The sequence below is a fragment of the Pseudorasbora parva genome, chromosome 4, assembly GCF_024679245.1.
Source record: "Pseudorasbora parva isolate DD20220531a chromosome 4, ASM2467924v1, whole genome shotgun sequence".
Classification (NCBI taxonomy): Eukaryota; Metazoa; Chordata; class Actinopteri; order Cypriniformes; family Gobionidae; genus Pseudorasbora; species Pseudorasbora parva.
Genome location: NC_090175.1, coordinates 36,789,973 through 36,809,948, shown reverse-complemented (window position 1 = coordinate 36,809,948; position 19,976 = coordinate 36,789,973). Strand labels below are relative to the sequence as shown.

Below are 19,976 nucleotides of genomic sequence, written 5' to 3'. Positions count from 1 at the left end.
TAACAAAGCCTACTTTTGCATCATCTGCATTGCCCACAGGTGTTCAGCCAACATGCAACGAGTGGGTCTGAAGTAGCAGTTTACAATAAGACTGCGATGCCACGCATATGTGCCGTTCCTGGCTGTGGAAAAATAACGTGTTTGAATACGCTGCTGAAAGATAGACGTCAAAAAATTTGATTCAGTTTATTTTTACATTTCACAGTGGATTAAGTTGCAATAAATTTGCAATTTCAGTGCTTTGCGAATACTTTCATGATATGGATTTGATAGCAAAGCCAAAACCATGCAAGTAACAGTGTTCATTCTAATGCTTGATCTTTGACTTCTGATGTGTAATTATTCAAGTTCAGAAGTTCAGTTCAGAAAATTTCTTTCTAAATCGTTTTATACACTTTATGCATCAGTAAATCAAGCCAGTGGCTAAACGGTCAACTGCTAAGCATCATGAAAATAATGCAATTTTATCAATTCATTTATTTAAATTGATTAAACTATATACAGAAAGCAATAAAAGAACACACCATTTTTAATGGCTTAAACTGTCAATCAAACAGCATGAGTTTATCTGGACACTTGGCAAAAGTCACGTTATAATTACGCTGTTATTTCGCAGAGCAAAGCTCTTACTGTATTCATATCATGTTTGCTGTTAGTTACGATGACAGCATTCGTGAGTGCAGGAATCGTGTTGCAATGACGTGATCACTGCATTCAAGCGATCAACAAACTGTCTGTCATCTACTCAATGCTCATCACTGCAATTTTTTTCACAAGTATTTGAGAAGGTTCCAAACACATTTCAAAATGCAAAGATGTTAGCCAATCAGAGCAGTGGACGTTTACACTAAAGTCTCACAGCAGACATGCCCCTTCAAACAGAGTGTTTAAGCCAGAGGGCTAAAATCAGGATAGAAAAATTGAATTTTTTTGTTTTCTATTTTATGACGTAAAAATCATACTAACAAAGTGCACAACTTATAAAGGAATAAAAAAAAATTAGCACATTTACTTCATAAATTAAATTTAACCACGGTGCCCTCAGTGGCTCAGATGCCAGGAGACTATGGAGACACTTGGTTAGTTTGTTAGTACTTCCAATAACAGAACATTTGCACATAAAAAATAATAATTGTTGGCTCAGACATTGTATATCTCCAGCTACAAGTGGATTAATGAGGCTCACTCAGGGTGGAATCTATGCTAATTGAGCAGATCATCACCAGTCATGGGCAAAGAAATCTGGAACTGCTCATTTGGAAACTTGGCGACAGTTTGCATGCAAAGATTTTTGACCAAGGAGAACTTCGGCAAAGTTCTAGCAAAGTCAAATTTATTTATGTAGCACTTTATGCAATAATTTTTTTTTTTTCAAAGCAACATTTGGAATGAGTCAGATACGGACATTATTATTTCTGACGTCGCTACAAGGAAATAACCCGGTTTATTAATAAAGTCATGTAAACGAAATGGGGCATGAACTCCAAAAGTTGGCAGGACCTCCACATGAGGGTGGGGTCTCCAAGTGAAAAGATTTAAGCTACTGGCTCTGGCTTTATCTAATTGTCATTGACTTACATTTCTTAATGAAATGTTCGTAAACTAAACATTGTTTCTAGTTGATATTAGAACAAAAAAAAATTATATAACATATGCCTTTATAAATAAATATGCGTGACATCTCCTGAACTGGCATTTTTTTTTAACACTTTATGCAGCGCAAATCTGAATAAAGTGCCTTGCAGTCAATTTCACTGGTTAAGGTTAGGGTGTAGCGTAGGTTTAGGGGTTAGAATGGGTTGTAACATATACTTTATGAAATCAGCAGTGATTGACGTGATCAGTGAAATCTATAGAATCGGAATGCATGCGTGTCATGTGCCTGTCTGGCAATGGGAGGATGTCATGCCCTATTTTGGAGCTCCCACCCAGTTTTGGAGTTCCCATCCCCATTTGGAGATCTCCAGGCTGCAGCTATACCCTTCTCAGTAAAAAGACTATCAATGGAGACACCAAAATCTCTCCAGTTTCATATCAAAAAATAAATACAAATCATTTTAATGGGGTAGTTCCGTGTTTTTTTGTTTTTTTTTTCTAGGCTTGGTTGTGTTTATGGGGCGTAGTATAACGTCTTAATACTTTCTTTTTTTTGCGCTGTATTTTTCGTATCTTTTATCTTTACTCCACACAGATGTCTCCAAAGTCCTTTGAACGGCTCGTTTGCTTCCTACTTCTAGGAAGCCCATCCCTCCGGAAAACGCAATGGTCTTAGATTGGTTAGATGGCCAAATGTAGTTTCATGTATTTTTATTGGCTGAAGTGCCAAGCACAGGTTGTCCGGAAACGCCACACCCCTTACCATTACGAGCAGAAGTCACAGCGTTTATGTCAATTGCAAGGGTTTATGATATCACCAACCCGGGAAGAAGCAAACCGGCTTTTGTAGGCAATAAACTGCCATAACTTTAATAGACAATATCTCCGTTTGCATTGAACTTTCCATTTGCAAGTAACTTTGCAGATACTGTTTATGCTCAAGCAGCAACATAACACACTAACTAAAGTTAAAAATGTGAAATCGCATGCAACCACACCTTTTTTTTTAAAAAAAGATATATAATACCATCACCAATAAAAAAAAAATTTAAACCGGAGATATTTCGGTTCCTCCATTGATACTCTATACTGTGAAGGGTATAGCTGCAGCCTGAAAATCTCCAAATGGGGAATATATACTGTATATATATATATTAATTTGTGTTCCGAAGATGAACAAAAGATAAGACTAGCCGTTTAAGCAACCTACAGGCAAGAAGATTTGGAAATTACGGTGTTTTGCAAATTCCCAGTTTAAGGATTGCCCAGCAAAGAACATCATAGCTGCAAAGAAATCCACAGACAAACTCCTTTTCTTACAAATGAGCCTCTAACCTTCCGTGATATGATTTCCCTTGATTAATTACTTGTGCCAAAATTGCATGAATGGGTAACTTCAGTCTAACAGTCAGCTGGTATTCTGGCTGGCATGGAAGCACACCTGCTAGTGCCAACATCAAAACGAGTGGTTTGTGGCGACTCAACAGCAAGAGAGTGCCAAGAGCAGAGGGGGGATCATTACCTGCCATTTATTAGACGGACCGTGCCAATATGTCGTGGCCAATGTGAGTCATCAGAACACCTGCACGAACTGACACAATCACACGCCTGTATGAGGATTCATGGCCTCTTGCTCCTCCTAACACAGCAAAATCATGCGTGTTTTCAGAAGAGGCGATCATTCATACAAAGTAATTTATATGCAAAACAAAAAACATCAGCCTCTCTCAATTGTGAAAATGATTCAGCGCTTAATAAAGTTTCACTTAAAGGTTCCCTCAAAGTTGAACCAGCTTTTCCAATCCATGGTCAGGCGTGGGGAATAATACTGATTGCAATACTAATTGCATCCCTTCCATTAAAAGCAGTGATACCCTAGTACACAACGTTCAATGTTTTCCTCCCATTAAGGTTTGTTACAGATAGGTATTTCATTAATGTCTCCACTGCTCTCTCATCTAGGACTGCACGCTGCCAGTTAATGAGGATTAAAGTTAAACAGGTTTACAGTCATTAGAAGCTTGATCGATTTCAGAGCATCACAGAAGGCAACAATGTTTCAGAATAATAGGTGGGAGTTAAATAAGTTATGGCTAAAATAATGAGAAAGAAAAACGGGTTTAAAATAAAAATACACTGACTCACTGAAATAAAATGAAATTCAGTATGTAACTGTGAATATAACAATGTACAGATGGGGTTTCAGTGACTTCCTCCAGTACATATTCATGTCTGTAGCTGACAATAAGTGACTGTGTTTATGGACAGATATTCATTCATTCAGCAAACTTGTTTAAAAACACTGATTCATTCAGTAGCAAAACTCCACTATTTTGGTATAATATGCTTTATATAAACACTTCCTTGTATTATACGGTTTCATTTTAAACCGTATGCAAGAACTGTCATGGTAAAAGAAAGAATGTGAGTGAAACCCTAACCTAACCCTAACCACATTATGAGTAAATTAGTGCTCGGAACACAACCTAATGCAATAATGAACAAAAATACACTGACGTTCAACAGTTTGGTGTCAGTCATTTTTAAAAGAAATTAATACATGTATTCAACAACAGTAAAGACATTTATAAGGTTACAAAAGGTTTTTTTTTTTTTTATGTGACTAAAGGCATAAATATTTTAATATACTGTAAAGCCGCTTTGGAAAAAAATGTATTGTAAAATTAGCTATATATTTAATTGACTAATCCGTCTGAACAAATCTATTTAAAAAAGCGACTTCCACAACAATATTAAGCAACTCAAGCAAATTAGCATATTATACATTTCTGAAGGCTTATGATGTGACTGAAGACTTGAGCAGCTAGTTATAAAAAAGAAAAGAATTTGCCATCATAAAAATAAATTACAAAATATAAAACTAATCATTAAATTGTAATATTTCACAATATTTTTCACAACTAAATGCAGCCTTATATTGAGCATAATAAATAAATAGGCCTACAGTATATAGAATAAAATGTAAATATGTAATATATATATATATATATATATATATATATATATATATATATATATATATATATATATATATATATGTAAATATGTAATATATATATATATATATATATATATATATATATATATATATATATATATATATATATATATATATATATTCTTTTTTTAAATATTATTATTATTAAACATATTGCATAGGTATACATGCTTTTTGTCCAAGCTGACATAAAATAAAACATGTAGCTGTATTTTTTTCCCCCCAATTTTGTCAGATAGAATACCTTAACCAAGTTTAGTATTTTGTTCTTCCTTGATATTTAAAATACTTCTAAATCATAACATTTTTATTTGTCCTTATATTTTGATGGTTTGAACAAATATCCCCTTCGAATATCACTTTTGGCCACTACTGTATATAAAGGGACATAAAGGAGCAAACTCAACTATATAAAAATATAAAACATGAAATATTTATTTTAAACAAGTAATGGAATTTATATAAAACAAAATAATAAGATAAAAAATGATTAGTCCAGTTTTAGTGGAGGCTGTGTGTTATGCAGTGCATGGGAGAATTTTCTGAATAAAAGTGGTGACAAGAATGATAAGTAAGAGTACAGAAATAATAAAAGTATATGAATGATTAAATACAGTATCACACAGCCTAAACAGGCAAACTCTGTCCATGCACCTGTATATACTGCCCTCTAGTGGGACTCTGGACCAAACGCGTTGTTACCAAGGTAACAATGCCCTGCACAGGCAAGCTCAAAATCCTAACTTCCTGTCACCACAACAGGGACAGGCAGGGTGGGCTAACCGCTGTTCACTGAATGTATTTCCTGTTTTCAAGCAGCGCTTCCGAAACGTGAATGAGAATACCGACCGGTGTAAAACTGGGCATTTTTCAATGGACTGGAGGGGCCAGAAAAATCTAGTGAGCTAGAAAGCATTGTTGGGTATTTTTAGATCTAAAAATTGCTGCGGTGTCAGAACATTCCTACAGTTCTCTAAAATAATATTCCAGGTTCATTGCAAGTTTTGCTCAATTGACAGCATTTATGGAATACAGATGATTACCACAAAATAGTTTTATATAGCTGAATTTTCTGCATCATTACTCCTGTCTTCAGTGTCACATGCTCTTTCAGAAATCATTCTAGTGTACTGATTTGATGATAATGGTGATTAATAATAATCATATTGAGCACCAATGTTTTATGGACATTTTTCTTAGATAAACATTTTACACGAAATCACAACCTTTAGAAATCATTCTAATATACAGATATCAGATTTAATATTAAATGTTGAAAACTATTTGTGCGTTGAGAAAAATTGAGAAACGTGTATCTGAGAATTTCACCCTGGAGTTCTTCACTCGTCTCCACCAGATAAATTCATGAATATTAAAAGCCATGTATTTTGTTTTTACATCTCGGTTAAATTCAAATTACACGCATCTTGCATCACATACTGTAAAGAACCTGAGCAATGAACTCATTTGAAAAACCCCTGAAGACTTGACTGCTGTAAGCTAAGTTGAGAACAAAGGATGTAGACAAGCTGATGTCAGAACGACTGGGACTACAAACACAACAGAAACCTCATCCATGTCAGACTCATGATGGCACCCGCTGACCCACAAATGTGTCAAAGCTGGACTGACAAGTGAGGTGGTGTGGCGTAGGGGTTAAAGCTGATTAAAAATGGACAGTTGGACTGAAGCACGAAGGAGTCGTGCAGACTAAATGGCTGCCGTCATGGCCTCTCCTGTGAACCACACAGAGAAAGCTTAAATTATTAAAGAGGAATGAATAGAAGAACAGACTAAATGAAAGGGAAACACTGCAGAGGTTTAGAGTTTGAGAGTCACGATGGAGACTCTGGTCAGTTGTGTAAGTGATGCAAGACAATCCGGACGGGTTTTGATGCAGCTATAGATGTTTCCACAAGACAAAACTACATTTTCTCACACCTACTACATAACATTCATGTAAAAGCATAACTGATCAAGACAGACCATAATGGAACACCCACTCCTGACAGGATCTCTATGGCAGTTATCTTTAGATTTCCTAAATAAACCAGTTTTTAATGTAAATTGCGCGAGCAGCTTTGCTTGAAAGTGACATGCTTTCTGTAGAAGATGATTATGTAAAATTTAAAAATGTATTAAAAAACAGAATTGAATGTACACCATGTAACTTTGCAGTTGATGCTTGTTGAAAATGTATCTTGAATTCAAGGAGTTTAACAATTTGTACTATTTAGTATAATATAGCTAGTTGTCAGAGAACAACTAACGATTATTTTTCGATATTTCGATTATTAAAGATTGATTTTTTTTCCCCACAGACGGGGCATGTGATAATTTACTAAAATGTATGGTCCCTTTATTAACATAATTTAATGTATATGTATTAGCAAATGTGCACATGTATCAGAAAATGTGAACATGTATCAGCAAATGTGCACGTCTAAATATATAGATAATTATTGCTATGATATGCATTAGGGCTGCGCAATATATTGATATTATTGAAATAAATCAACAAATGTGCATATCGCTACGGCACGCAATATCTGATTCATTTTAACAGGCTGCTTCAACCTTGTGAAAAGTGTACGTTTTAGGGTAGACGCATATAACAAAGAATAGACTGGGCACACGACTGTTATGTAACTTGTTTGACGTCAAAAATAGTTATTAAATGCAATAACTTGAGAAAAACAACTCCGAAACGTGTGCACAAGCTGAAAGTGTGTGATCCCTCCAGTTCTGTTAAGTGTCTTGTTACACACTTAAACTGTCAAATACACAGAGTTATGTCAAAATGGCTGTTGAGTATTCATGTAAACCCAGTCGGTTATGCTTTGAGTGAACGATATCAGTTGGGGAAAGAAACCGAATGCGTTACAATAGGATCCATGCATTAGCTCTTTTAGTGACAAGCGGCTAATACAGTAAACCTGCCACTGTCTGTCAAACAACAGAAGAACAAGAGAAAAATCACTCACTGCTCTTGGCTCAATAACCTTTGTAGCTTTATGTATCAGTGTATATTTAATTCATGTGAAGACTACAGTTTTAAGTTCTTAATTTTTATAACAAAGATAAATAAACAGAAATAATCATCCACTCCTAGTTCAGGACAGTCTTTGTTTACCAGGATGTTTTTGATGTTCAGTTTTAAGTTGATATACCTAATATATTACCAAGTCAGCTACAGAGTTTTTGGTATTTAAATATTTGGATTACATTTTTTGTTTGTGTACATTGATGTTAAAATTATATTGTCAGAAGTTGTAGTGATGCTTTTTCCCAGAAAGAATGTGAAACACAAATGCCATCATTCTCAGTTTACATTTTTTCTTTTTCTTAATATAATTTAAATACATTTGGCACATTAATAGCAATATCGTACCACATATCAAATATTTAACAAGGTTTTGGATAACGCATTTTTATTTAATATCATACAGCCCTAATATGCATATAAGGATACAAATTAGTAGCTGGCAAAAATGCAATAAAAAAAGTTTATTCATATTATTATTAATGCCGCTTTGAAAACAACCCCTCCCTCGTGAACTGAACTGAGAGGGGGATAGATATGACAGGAGCTGAACCTTATTAAATATGCAAATCTTATCCAATCCTAGCCGTGGGCGTTTATTTCCAAGTCTTCAGTGCGCCACGCCCATCAAAACCCAGCGTTTTGGAAAGAGCCTCAAAACCAGTGTAGAAAATATCCAATTACTTATTAGTTATGATGTTTTTGAATGTAAAAAACAAACATCATAAGTTGACATCAGACAACAGTATATTTTTTTTTTTAAAAAGCCAGTTCATGACACCTTTAGCATTTGCACTTTTTAATTTATAAAAGTTGTAATTTATTGAACCATGCTTGAGACAGTCTTAGTAGGACAATTTTGAGACTTGACTCAAAAAAAGGTCAAAAATCTAATAAAGCAGTTTTTATATCAACAGGTCCATGTAAGACAAATAAATGTTTAACCATTTACTGCATTTTAAAGGATGACTATACTAATTGTATACATTTATATCTTGTGACAGTGTAAATTCCATGTCAACAACACAAATGCATATAGATGTGCAGCATATTAAATATAGCACAGTTCGATTTTTCCCCCATGCACTATGGAATAGCAAAGACGACATGAAACCATAATGCTTTTTACCTTAATAATGAGATATTTCAGAGTGAAAAAATATTCTGATTAAAATAATATATGGAAGGTTAATATGTGGATTTGATTTGGTATGGGAATGTTAGTTTATTAAGTTAATTGGGAAACAGGTACTTTGTATTTCTTTGGAAAACATACTTTTTTTTTTTTTAAAGGGATAGTTCAACCAATAAAAGTGCAAAGTGTGTCATTTAATAACCCTCTCAAGCTGCTCCAAACCTGAATTAATTTATTTCTTCTGGTGAACACGAAACATGATATTTTGAAGAATATGGGTAGCCAAACAGCTGACGAACCGCATTGACATCCATATTATTTTTAATATGGATATATTATTAATATATCCATATTAAAATGAGCACAGATAAACCATAAACTGAAAGACCAGCGTCGTCTATTTAGGAAGCGCTGGGCCAATTTGGATTTAATGTTGCCTTTTCGCATTGGATTAGTCCATACTATGTGCTGTAATACCTCTGAGACTCACACTCTTTTAGTCCATTTGTCCTGACTGCAGATTAAAAAAAATAACTTATCAAATCATATTGCGCAGCTCACACTGCGTTCAGAGCTTATGTATAATTCATCACTGATATATAACATTTCATATTAGGGGGCCGTCAGCCTCTTTCTACCCCGGTCGCTTCTCTTACATTTTATCGCAGACTCTCTCTCAGCTCAACACATCTTTTTAAAGCAAGGTATTATAAACAACCCAGTGGCCTCTAGCAGTGCAACTCTTTAAAAATTCATCAATGAAAGAGCTGCCCCCCCTCTGCACCATATCAGTTTACCTTTAATTCACAAAAGCGTGACAAGACATACATTACTAACCAGCTGCAAGACCGGCCAAGCACACAACACCCCCCTCAAGTGAATGCAGACACACAAAAACAAACATGGACCCTTGAACATGAAGTTGCCCATCTCACAAAAATCCATCTTTAGTGCGTGTCAGGGCTGCGCACAGTGAGTCTTAACCGACATAGAGGGGAAGTGTGAAAGTTCACTTCCTTGCTTCAACACCAAGGACAATAGGGGGCTGGGTGGGTCTCCACCTTTATTTTCTTCCTCCTGTCTTTCATCCTGTGAATGGTACAGCCATCACATCCGGGAGAAGACAACAAATGGCGGCAAGTGTTCTGAATGGACTGCTCATCTCGACAAAAACCTTTGTAGCAACCGTTATGGTGCTGCATATAGAGGTTTCAATAGCACAGGTATTTGGCAATGGTTTAGAACCAACAAGAAAACAAATTATGACGAAAAATATATAAAAAAATAAGACAGAGCTCAACTGACTCAATTCAAAGCACCTGCTAAAGTAAGAGCTGCCACAATCAATCTCCACCACTACTTGTTGACAGTCTAATTGCCACCAAACTGCACATAAGCTCAAACAAAACCAAATATTAATAAAATAACAACATGAATATACATTACTCGTACAAAGTACTCAAAATAATGTTTGTTTTTTGTTTTGAAAAATAAATACTTTTTTTCAGCAAGGATGCAGAGTAAATTGATCAAATTATAAAAGACGTGTTTAACATTCAATTCATCAAACAATATGAAATATGCATCAGTTTCAGCAAAAACCTTAACTGCTTTTAACATTGATAAGTAATGTTTCTTGAGCGGCAAATTAGAATGATTTCTGAAGGATCATGTGACACCGAAGACTGAAGAAATGGCTAATTAATAAACTACATCTGTATATAAATAAATTCAGCCGTGGCGAACATAAGAGACTTACAGAAACAAAAGAAAGTCTTGTAACTTTTGAATGGTAGTGAAGTTCTGAAAGGAGGTTTTTCTTTAGTAACGGTTTGTACATGTAGCTACAGTACTTACGATTCACACGTATGGCAGCTGAGAGCCTTTAAAAACTGGTTCTCCACCTCTGACCTCTGTGAAAGAGAGAAAAAGGTATTAAGGGCCATCTCATTTCCTCTTTTAAAGGACATACACACAAACAAAAATGCCAGTGTTATAGAAAAATGTGAGAGACCTAATATCTAGTACACAATCTCTGAGAAAAAGACTAGAAAGTGTTGTAAAAAAAAAAAACTATAGGTCCTAGGTTTAAGCTATAGGTAACTACTGGATATGCTAACATTATTGATGGGCTGCTCAGTTTACAATAGTAAACTAGATAAACAAATCTTAATAAACAAGTCATTGTTGGTCAAATAAATAAAAGACATTTCCTCATGCATTGATCATATTATGAAGGATTCATCCATGGATGAGTTTTTTTATTTATTTTTTATTAAATTAAAGCATTTTTACTTGGTGAAAATGGTGTGTAAACTCCGCCTCTTACAAATCAACTGCAAGCTCGCATTCACATCTGCTTTTGTCCAGTCAACAACTACCCCTACATTCGTTTATTTTTTTAATAATTTGTTTCACTCAGATGTACATCACAATAGGAAGAAAAGATCGGTTGCTACTTCCTGTACATTCTGACTTAAAACATTCTGCTGGGAAATGTTTGTATATAAAAATTACAACAGGGCCTAATATATATGAAAAGTTTGAACTATTGTCGACATTGAAGGATCTCACTCAGAATGGTGACAATGTCTGATAGCGTTTCCCATTCACTTATTACATCCATGCATGCAAGCAGAGACGGACGATATAGTGAGATCTGAAGAACTTGGTAGCAGTTAGTTAGTTAGCATTGTTAATCGGATGCCCTGTAGTAGACATTTGCATAATTTTACACACAGTCACCGAACACAACAACAACACATTGCCACCAGTCACCAAAGTTCATGTCGGTGGAAATCACATTTTTGGTGAAGGAATTCTGGTCATTTTGTCACTACACCATTTAAACGAGACCTCTAGAATGAAGACAGCCAAAAACAAAATCATTAGTTTGACATGCTACACTTTTAACATGCAAACACTGGGGGTTTCCAGCTGATTTAAATAGAAGAGATTTGTTATTAAAGGGATAGTTCACCCAAAAAGGAAAATTCTGTCATTTACTCACCCTCAAGTTTTTCCAAACCTATATGCATTTCTTCTGCTAACCACAGAAGACATTTTGAAGAAAGTTTATAACAAAAAAGTTGACAAATAGTTGACTATCCATTGTCTTCCATTGGAAAATGGAAAAACACAAATGGCAGCCAATGGCTACTGTCAGCTGTTTGGTTACCCATATTCTTCAAGATTTATTTTGTGTTCAACACAACAAAGAAACTCATACATGTTTAGAACTTGAGGGTGAGTAAATAATGACAGAATTGTAAATCTCAAGTGAAGCCAAGTTTCACTTTAAATGCCTGTGTGTATTCAATCAAATAGTTTGGCATGGCGTACTGTACTTGTTTTATGACCAAGAAACATTTCCTTTCCAGTCAAACATTAGGCATTTTGACAGCATTGATACAGAGTTCTGCCGTGATTACCTTTTTTTTGTAGGCCAACCCAACAAGTGTCATTTTGGTTCCCTAAACAAAAACCCAAATGATTTCTCTATAGAGACATATACTGCCAGTATACTGGCTTCTGGATTATTGCAGAAATTAAGCTCTGTGACCAACAAAAGTTTATGATTCTAAAAGAGGGTGACCCATTAGTGATTAATTTTGCTATAGAATAAAACATGAAAATATCTGGAGATTTTGTTAACCACAGACCTTTTTAGCAGCAACAACGGGGGAAAAAAACACTAGCTTTAAGGTGATGGAACCTAAAGGGCTAAAATGCTAATTTCCGGGTTTTGGCCTACAAAAAAAAAAACATACAGCACTCTATGGGAGATCTCTGAATGAGCATGCATACGTCCAAACTACACAGCAAATAAGAATGACCTGAAATGCACTCCATGAAGCCGTTCAATAACACACAGTGGGCGTGACCAGAGAATACAGGGGCCACCGAGAGGAAACCAGCTCATACACACCATTCATTGTAACTTACACCAAAAGAAATGTTTTCATAACCGAATTCCAACTTCTTTCACTCTGATCCCAACAGTAACATGAGGGCAGGCAACTTCCTGCTGACTTAATACATGGCAAAGGGGGTGGGAGGGAGACACCTTTGGCACTGCGAAACTGGATGATGTGTCTCATTTTGAAACTAAAGCAATTTCACGGGATTTTTCTCAAGAACTTTTTACAAAATCGGGGGGGGGGGGGGGGGGTGAGACAGCACTGGGCAAGAGTGATGAATATTAGATGAGACACAAACAAAAGAACAGTCTTTGGATAACAGCCTGCTTTTAGTATGAGTACAGTACAGCTGCCAACTCAATATCCACATGAGTTCTCCAACTTGACAAATGTATTATTTATTTGAATACAATTAATGATTTTATAATATTATATGGGAGGAATTATCAAAAAAAAAAAAAAAAAAAATATTGATGCACAATTCCAATTTGGTGACTATATCTGATTTTTTTGGGACGACCCGCTTATGTCATTTTTAAAAGTGACCTGTATCCGATATATGCAAAATCGAAATCTGGTTACTTGAACCGTGCAGTGTAAATGGGGCCATAGACTTTAGATTTATCTGTGAATCAGTTTAAAATTCTAAATGATTCAGACTTGCCATGTAAGTGAAGCCACTGTTCAGACATGAAGAAGGTGTGCTTAAGTGTGACAGCGCAGCTCATACACGTAAAAAGAAGTTTTGCTGTTTCTGAACATAGCTCACAGCTAAATAAAGTGTACACGTCAATTCAATTCCAAAGAATAAATCACTAAAATCCATATAAAGGCTTTCTAAATAAACAAAAAGTGCAGGTGCAAACACGAGACAAGTAAACATGCACTTCTAATCCAAGTCTATGGCTATGTTCACACAACCAGTTTTTGAGATTGAACAGGTGAGTCTCAATGTCCCATTCATATGGCAACTTACAGTAGCGTATAGTCTGTATGAACGTGCAATGGGAGTAAAGCCTATATTTTCTTACCAGCGACCAAAGTAGTAATCAAAGATGGTGACCTTAATTAAATTGAAAATTCTTATGATCACTTTTGATACAAGAATCCAATCGAGCTGCTAGTTCATCTGTCAAACCTTCATAACCCACATATATGAGCGGAGCATTTGAGTCACAAGTAGAACACAAAACTGATGGGAGAATCTCCGGTGGAGAACAGCGACTGGATCTAAAACCTTCAGGTGACACACAGCTCATATATCCGTCACTGCAAGTTACCAAAACAACACATGAAAATCCGCAACACACAGTAGACAGACACGCATTTGTACAGAGCACTCTCGCATTACATGACGTGACAGACAACTTGTCCAGTCCAGTTCAGTTCAACCAGCGAAGGTTTTCTGAGAAGGTGGATGAGTCATACAAATTTACAGGATTGAGTTCGGTTTTAAAATGCATTTGTAACTCTCATAAATAACCAAACGGTGTGTGAACATATCTGTATTAAGGATTTAAATACAGCACTGACCACTGCATTCAGCTACTGTGTGAACGTGGCCTAAAAACTAAGTAAAGCCAAGCCAATTCATTTAAATAAAAGACATGCTGCTGCTACATTAGCCCAACAACTGACTCTTGCTGTGACAGCAAATTACATTTCAGTTTGGCTGAAACATTGTCACTTTCATACATGCAGCGAGAGTTTGGCCAACACTAATCAGAGAGAAACAGAACCCTCCAGTGGTGACACTGCACCCATCTAATCTTGAGCCAGTGATGTAATGTTATGTTCCCTTGCACACTCTAAAACAAAGGGCAAGGGAGGGTCATGTTCTTTGAAAGCAGCTATGCAGCACTCTTTCTAACTACTTGCAGAGAGCCGGTTAGTACACTAGCATTGCTGTACACTGAGAAGAGTTGACATTAATGAGAGAACCTCTACTGAGGAAATTTGTGGCAGCTGAGATATTCGAGATATGGGCCGACTGGGTCTCCTGACAACCCCAGACGGAAGTCACCTGGAGAATCACAAGGAGTTACAAAAGGCTAGTTTTAGATGCCAAACATCTTACCTTGAATGGTTGATGAACAGAAATAAACAAGAAAAAATATTTTTTTTATCCATTAAAATTAATTAATTAATTAATCAAAATAAACCAACATTCTGGACAATAAAGCCCAGTGGACAATATAACTAAGCGGATACGTCAATGTAATTTCCCACGGATGCTGAACGTTTTTTTTGAGCATGCCAACAAGTCTGACTGCATTACTAACTGATATGCACCTGGTGATGATCTGTTCTCCACATACGCTAACCTACAACAAACACTAGGCTTATTTAGAGAATGCAAGAGGGTGCAAGTGCGCTAATACACGCGTGCTATTCAGAAATCCTTTTGTACCCTAAATAAAGGTTTGAGCTCATTAGAAATTCCATCATAGGAATAAACATGCAGTTGAGTAAACACAGACAAGGGAAAAAAAGGGAATAAAATATGGGGGGAAAAAATAATAAAAAAAAAAATTTAAATTCCTGTCATTAATTACTTACCCTCATGACATTTGACACCTGCAAGACCTCCGTTCATCTTCAGAACACAAATTAAGATATTTTTGTTAAATCTGATGGCTCAGAAAGGCCTTCATTAACACCAATGTCATTTCCTCTATCAGACCCATAAAAGGCACTAAAGACATCGCTACAGAGCTGCTGAAATCACGTGACTCCAAATCATGAATCAATTCTTGTCGCTTCATAAAATGATTGTAGAGCCACTGTAGTGAGACGTGTTTTGTAACAACGTCTTTAGTGCCTTTTATGGGTCTTGAGAGAGGTAATGACATTGGTGTCAATGAAAGCCCGTCTGGGCAATCTGATTTCAACAAAAATATCTTCATTTGTGTTCCAAAGACTAAAAGAGGTATTATGGTATCGAATAACAAAAGGGAAAGTAATTAATGACAGAAATACATTTTTTGGGTGAACTAACCCTTTAAAACGGTCATATATATTATATACAGTATATTATATATATATATATATATATATATATATATATATATATATATATATATATATATATATATATATATATATATATATATATATATATATATATATATATATATACACACACATACATATACATACATATACATACATATACATACATACACACACGAGGAAAACAAGTATAATATATTTATAAAATATTTCCTGTGGTGCACTTACAAATTTTACTATGATTCTTACATTACATCAAATTTTCCTATCCTGATTCTAGCCCTCTGATTTCAACGCTCTCTTTGAAGAGGTGTCTCTTCTGTGAGATTTCAGTTTTTTCAGTTCTAAAATACTTACAGGATATTCTTATAGATATTCTGACTTTTTGATTTCTCAGTTCATGACCCCTCTAAAAAGACAAGTAACTGTTGATTTTATTCAGGAATGACAAAAAAAAAGACAACACCAAAACAGGATAATCATTCTCCCAACCTTTAAATAGGTCCCATTACAGGTGATCTGAGGTATTCTATGCAATTTTGTAGCATACTTACCATAATAAAATAGCACAAAAAGTATAAAATATATATATTTTTATTATCAGTTAACATGAAAAATGTAATTAGTGCATTTCTAAACATATAAAAATAAAAATAATAATAATAATAATAATAATAAATGATACCATAGAAATGCATAAAGTGCAGAACATGACCTGCACTCTTTTGTAAGTATGATTGTTTTCAACGTTCCCATGTAACTTGAGAATTAACTTCCCTGAAGTGTACAGGCCTATGAGGAATATTCCCAGCCAAAGTAGTCTGGATGTGCAAGAGCAGCAATAAGTGCTACACAAACGATCACAACCTTGCCACCCCAGCTGGGGTTCTCCAAGAGAAAGCAACACTTGGTGTCTGGGTCAAGTACATTTGATACCGCGGTTCTCTCCAGAGAAGAGTTCACACCTCTCTCTACCAAAACCTTTTTTTTTTCAAATCCAGATGTGATGAAAGGATCTGGGTCTCAAAGCGCATTTGTGTGCCAGTTTGAAGGAATTTCATCAATAGGCCTATATGGAATTAACTTCCACTCAAGTTTAAGTACAAAGGCTCCACAAAAGGTCTACAAAAAGGTCAATTTAATGAAAACATTGTTATGTCTTTTCTTATAACAAGGTTTCCAGATTATTCTTTCACTAACAAACCCTTAGCGGGTAGTGCGAATGCAGCAGAGGAATGGGAAAAGGGTTGTCATAACAGTATTCCTGTGATATATAGGGCATACATGGATCCACAAAGTATTAAACAGGGTGTCAAGTCTTGGCTTGGATAGGTGAGAATTTGATCAACTAAGATCTGATAAGCCATGTGGAGTGTTAGGGAAGCTACTTGTGAGTAACAGTTTTAGTTTGTGTTTAGTAAAACTAATGAGAGGAAAAAAATTGATTATATTATTAGTTAGGGAAGTTAGTGTTGATCATTGAAGCCAAATCACAGACATTTACATCTCAAAATGCTTGAGGAAAACTTCAGTACCGATTTTGTACCAAAATCTGTACTTTTGACAACACTTACTAGCCATAAATATTTTTTACCAGCCACGAAAAATATATTAATCCTTTTTACATTTTGTTGTTTAATTAATATTAAAACCCCAGCAGCAGGACAGCGGTCACTCATAAAAGCTAATGCACGGATCAAATATGATGTTACATAATGGACTAGGTTTAAAGGATACTTGCCAAGATAGCCATTTTGACAATTTAGTTTAAATCGGTTTCTTCAAGTTTAAGAAGCAATGAAAGAGAGCTATGTTCAGTATTTGCGTAATGCAGCAGCCTAAAAATACCTGCTGTCTGTCCTTTTTCCTTAACGCTAATTTAAAAAAAAAAAATTATAAAAAAAACTCACTGTTCATTTAAATTACTTTTGTAATTTTAATAAGCAAAGCAAGATTAATTCTATAAGACTATAATGCATTTTATTTTACATTTGATTATTACATTTTTGCTGTAGCCTGTTAGCTGAAAACGTATAGACTTGCATAAAAACTTAAAGCAATGTTTGATTTGTTAGTACTTTTTTCCCTATTGTATTTGTCCTATTGTTTGTATTTTGCTTTTTTGTTTTTATTGTATTACTAGCTGCATTTCCAATACGGATTTGAATGGTAACTCAAATGTTGTTCTTTCGTTATTTTGGCTAGACATTTCTTTTGTTGGACATATTAACTGAATTTAGAAATTCATTGGAAAAGAAAAAAAAAAGCATTTAATAAACGTTTTTTTTTTAAATGAAAAACGTCGGCGCTTTTTTCCGCGATGGGTTAAAGAAAAAAAGCCTAACTACGAATCTAAATAGGCTACGTTCAGGCCTAAACATTAGCTTGTAATATTATTATTTTAATTTATATGTTGATTATGAAAAGTGAGCAACATGAGTAAGATATAAGATTCGCAATATGTTTGAGATGGGGAGTCACATGATTTTGACCACTTCGAGTTTTATTTTCTAGAAAGTCTTTAAAAAATGATTTAGTTTTGTATAAATTGTATTTTTATTTTAATCGATATTTCATCAATTAATTGCCTGTATATTAAATAAGAAACAAACCAAGATCGTCTGGAATGATGTGCGTAGCTGGCCTGTTTCCTCTGCCTTTGAGTAAGGCTGAAGCTATAGCTCTTTCTGTTTTGATACATTTCTTGAATATATGTCTTAATTACAGTAGGCATATTATTTGTGGTTGCACCGGGGTCCGTCATTACTAGGTTAAAGTTATGCCACTCTCCTTATTACGAGAAAATATATGTCCTTTTAACTACATTATATCTTGTTAAGTTATTATGACACAATTGAGTGGAAAATATAATAGGCTATATAGGCCCTATGTTGCAGCAATGTGTCACCGCACCTGTAAATGCGAAAAAAACGTTTCCATTGTAATTTTGCGAAAATGCCCTTTTTCGAATTCCCTGAAAAACCACCTCATGAGAGCGTAAAAACTTTGTGATATATGCAAGTTTTTGCGAAATTGCTGCATTTCCATTGGGTGTATTTTCAATTCGCTATTTCAATTTGCGCATTTTGAAGGGTAATGGAAACGCGGCTACTGACTGTTTACTTAAAGTGTATGTAGTAGAAATGTGATTTTTTTTAATTTGGTGCTTTCTAGACTAAGAAAAGACAGAAAATGTTTTTTGTCTCATGGGGATGAAAGAATACAGTCCCCAGAATGCTTCGCTGCCCTGTGAGGCCACTCCCAAAGCCATATGCTAATCGCTGAAGTAACCCTATAAGTTTAAGTTGAGTACTTTTTATACTTACATTAGTTAGCCTAGTATTCTGCTGAGATACCAAATAATTGCTATAGAGAATTGTGAAATGTTACTAGTATAAACATTAGATGTCATAGCAAAGATGTCATCCAGCAAATAAACACTTGATCACTACCGTTTAAAAAAAATACGGTTTTGGTCATATGGTCGGCACTTAATAAATGTTAAATAACGGAAATTACAACAATGACCAAAATAATCATGATGACTTTTTGCCATAATCAAGCAGTCCTACATTAAACTTTTGTTTGGTGGGAATTTTGTATTAATCCAAAGTCTGGAGCTAATAGCATGTTGAATTACAACACAGTAGGCTTTAAGACACTGGGCCAAGACTTGGACGCAACATCTGGAGACCACACAGATCAAAAGCATGTCTTCTACAGAAGAAGAAAAAATGGAGTGAAGAACAATACTTCACTATATACCAGAGGGGGGGAGGAAAAGGGAATATTCTTATGGTAGAATATTCATTTTACCATTCTTATTCTGTACATTATGAAACAAGAAATTTGAATACCTGCACAACAAAATTAAGTTTACAAATCATGTAAAAACCTGCCAGTGGACCAAGACAAATTGCACTTACAAGGACTAATGCTTTTTAATTATAATAGAAAATAACATGCAGCAAGACAAAGCAACAACAGAGCAATGCAAAATTCCATTACAAGATTTAGAAAAATCATCTGTCTGACAATGTGTCACTGTACAGATCTAGAGCAAACTTGTTCTCCGATCAGAAGCACAGGAGGAGTGCTGGCACGTGCGCACCTGGAAGTGAATCAGAAGGAGCGAGAGGAGAACAGCATTCATTAATCATAGAAGGAATGTGCTCGTTTCCTCCGCCCGTCCTGCTCTTCTTCATAGAGGTGCTGGTACTCCGGTTCAAGGCAGCCAGGATATGTTTTTCT

The 19,976-nt window shown here is 35.2% G+C and overlaps 1 protein-coding gene across 1 annotated transcript in view; it reads right to left on the bottom strand.

Annotated features, from left to right (window-relative positions):
- Window positions 1-19,976, bottom strand: part of fbxw7 (F-box and WD repeat domain containing 7) — a 209,434-nt gene that overhangs the window by 147,193 nt on the left and 42,265 nt on the right. Inside the window, exon 3 of the mRNA XM_067441663.1 lies at window positions 10,651-10,706. The gene's annotated coding sequence lies outside the window, so the exon portion shown is untranslated. The remainder of the gene's footprint in view (window positions 1-10,650; window positions 10,707-19,976) is intronic.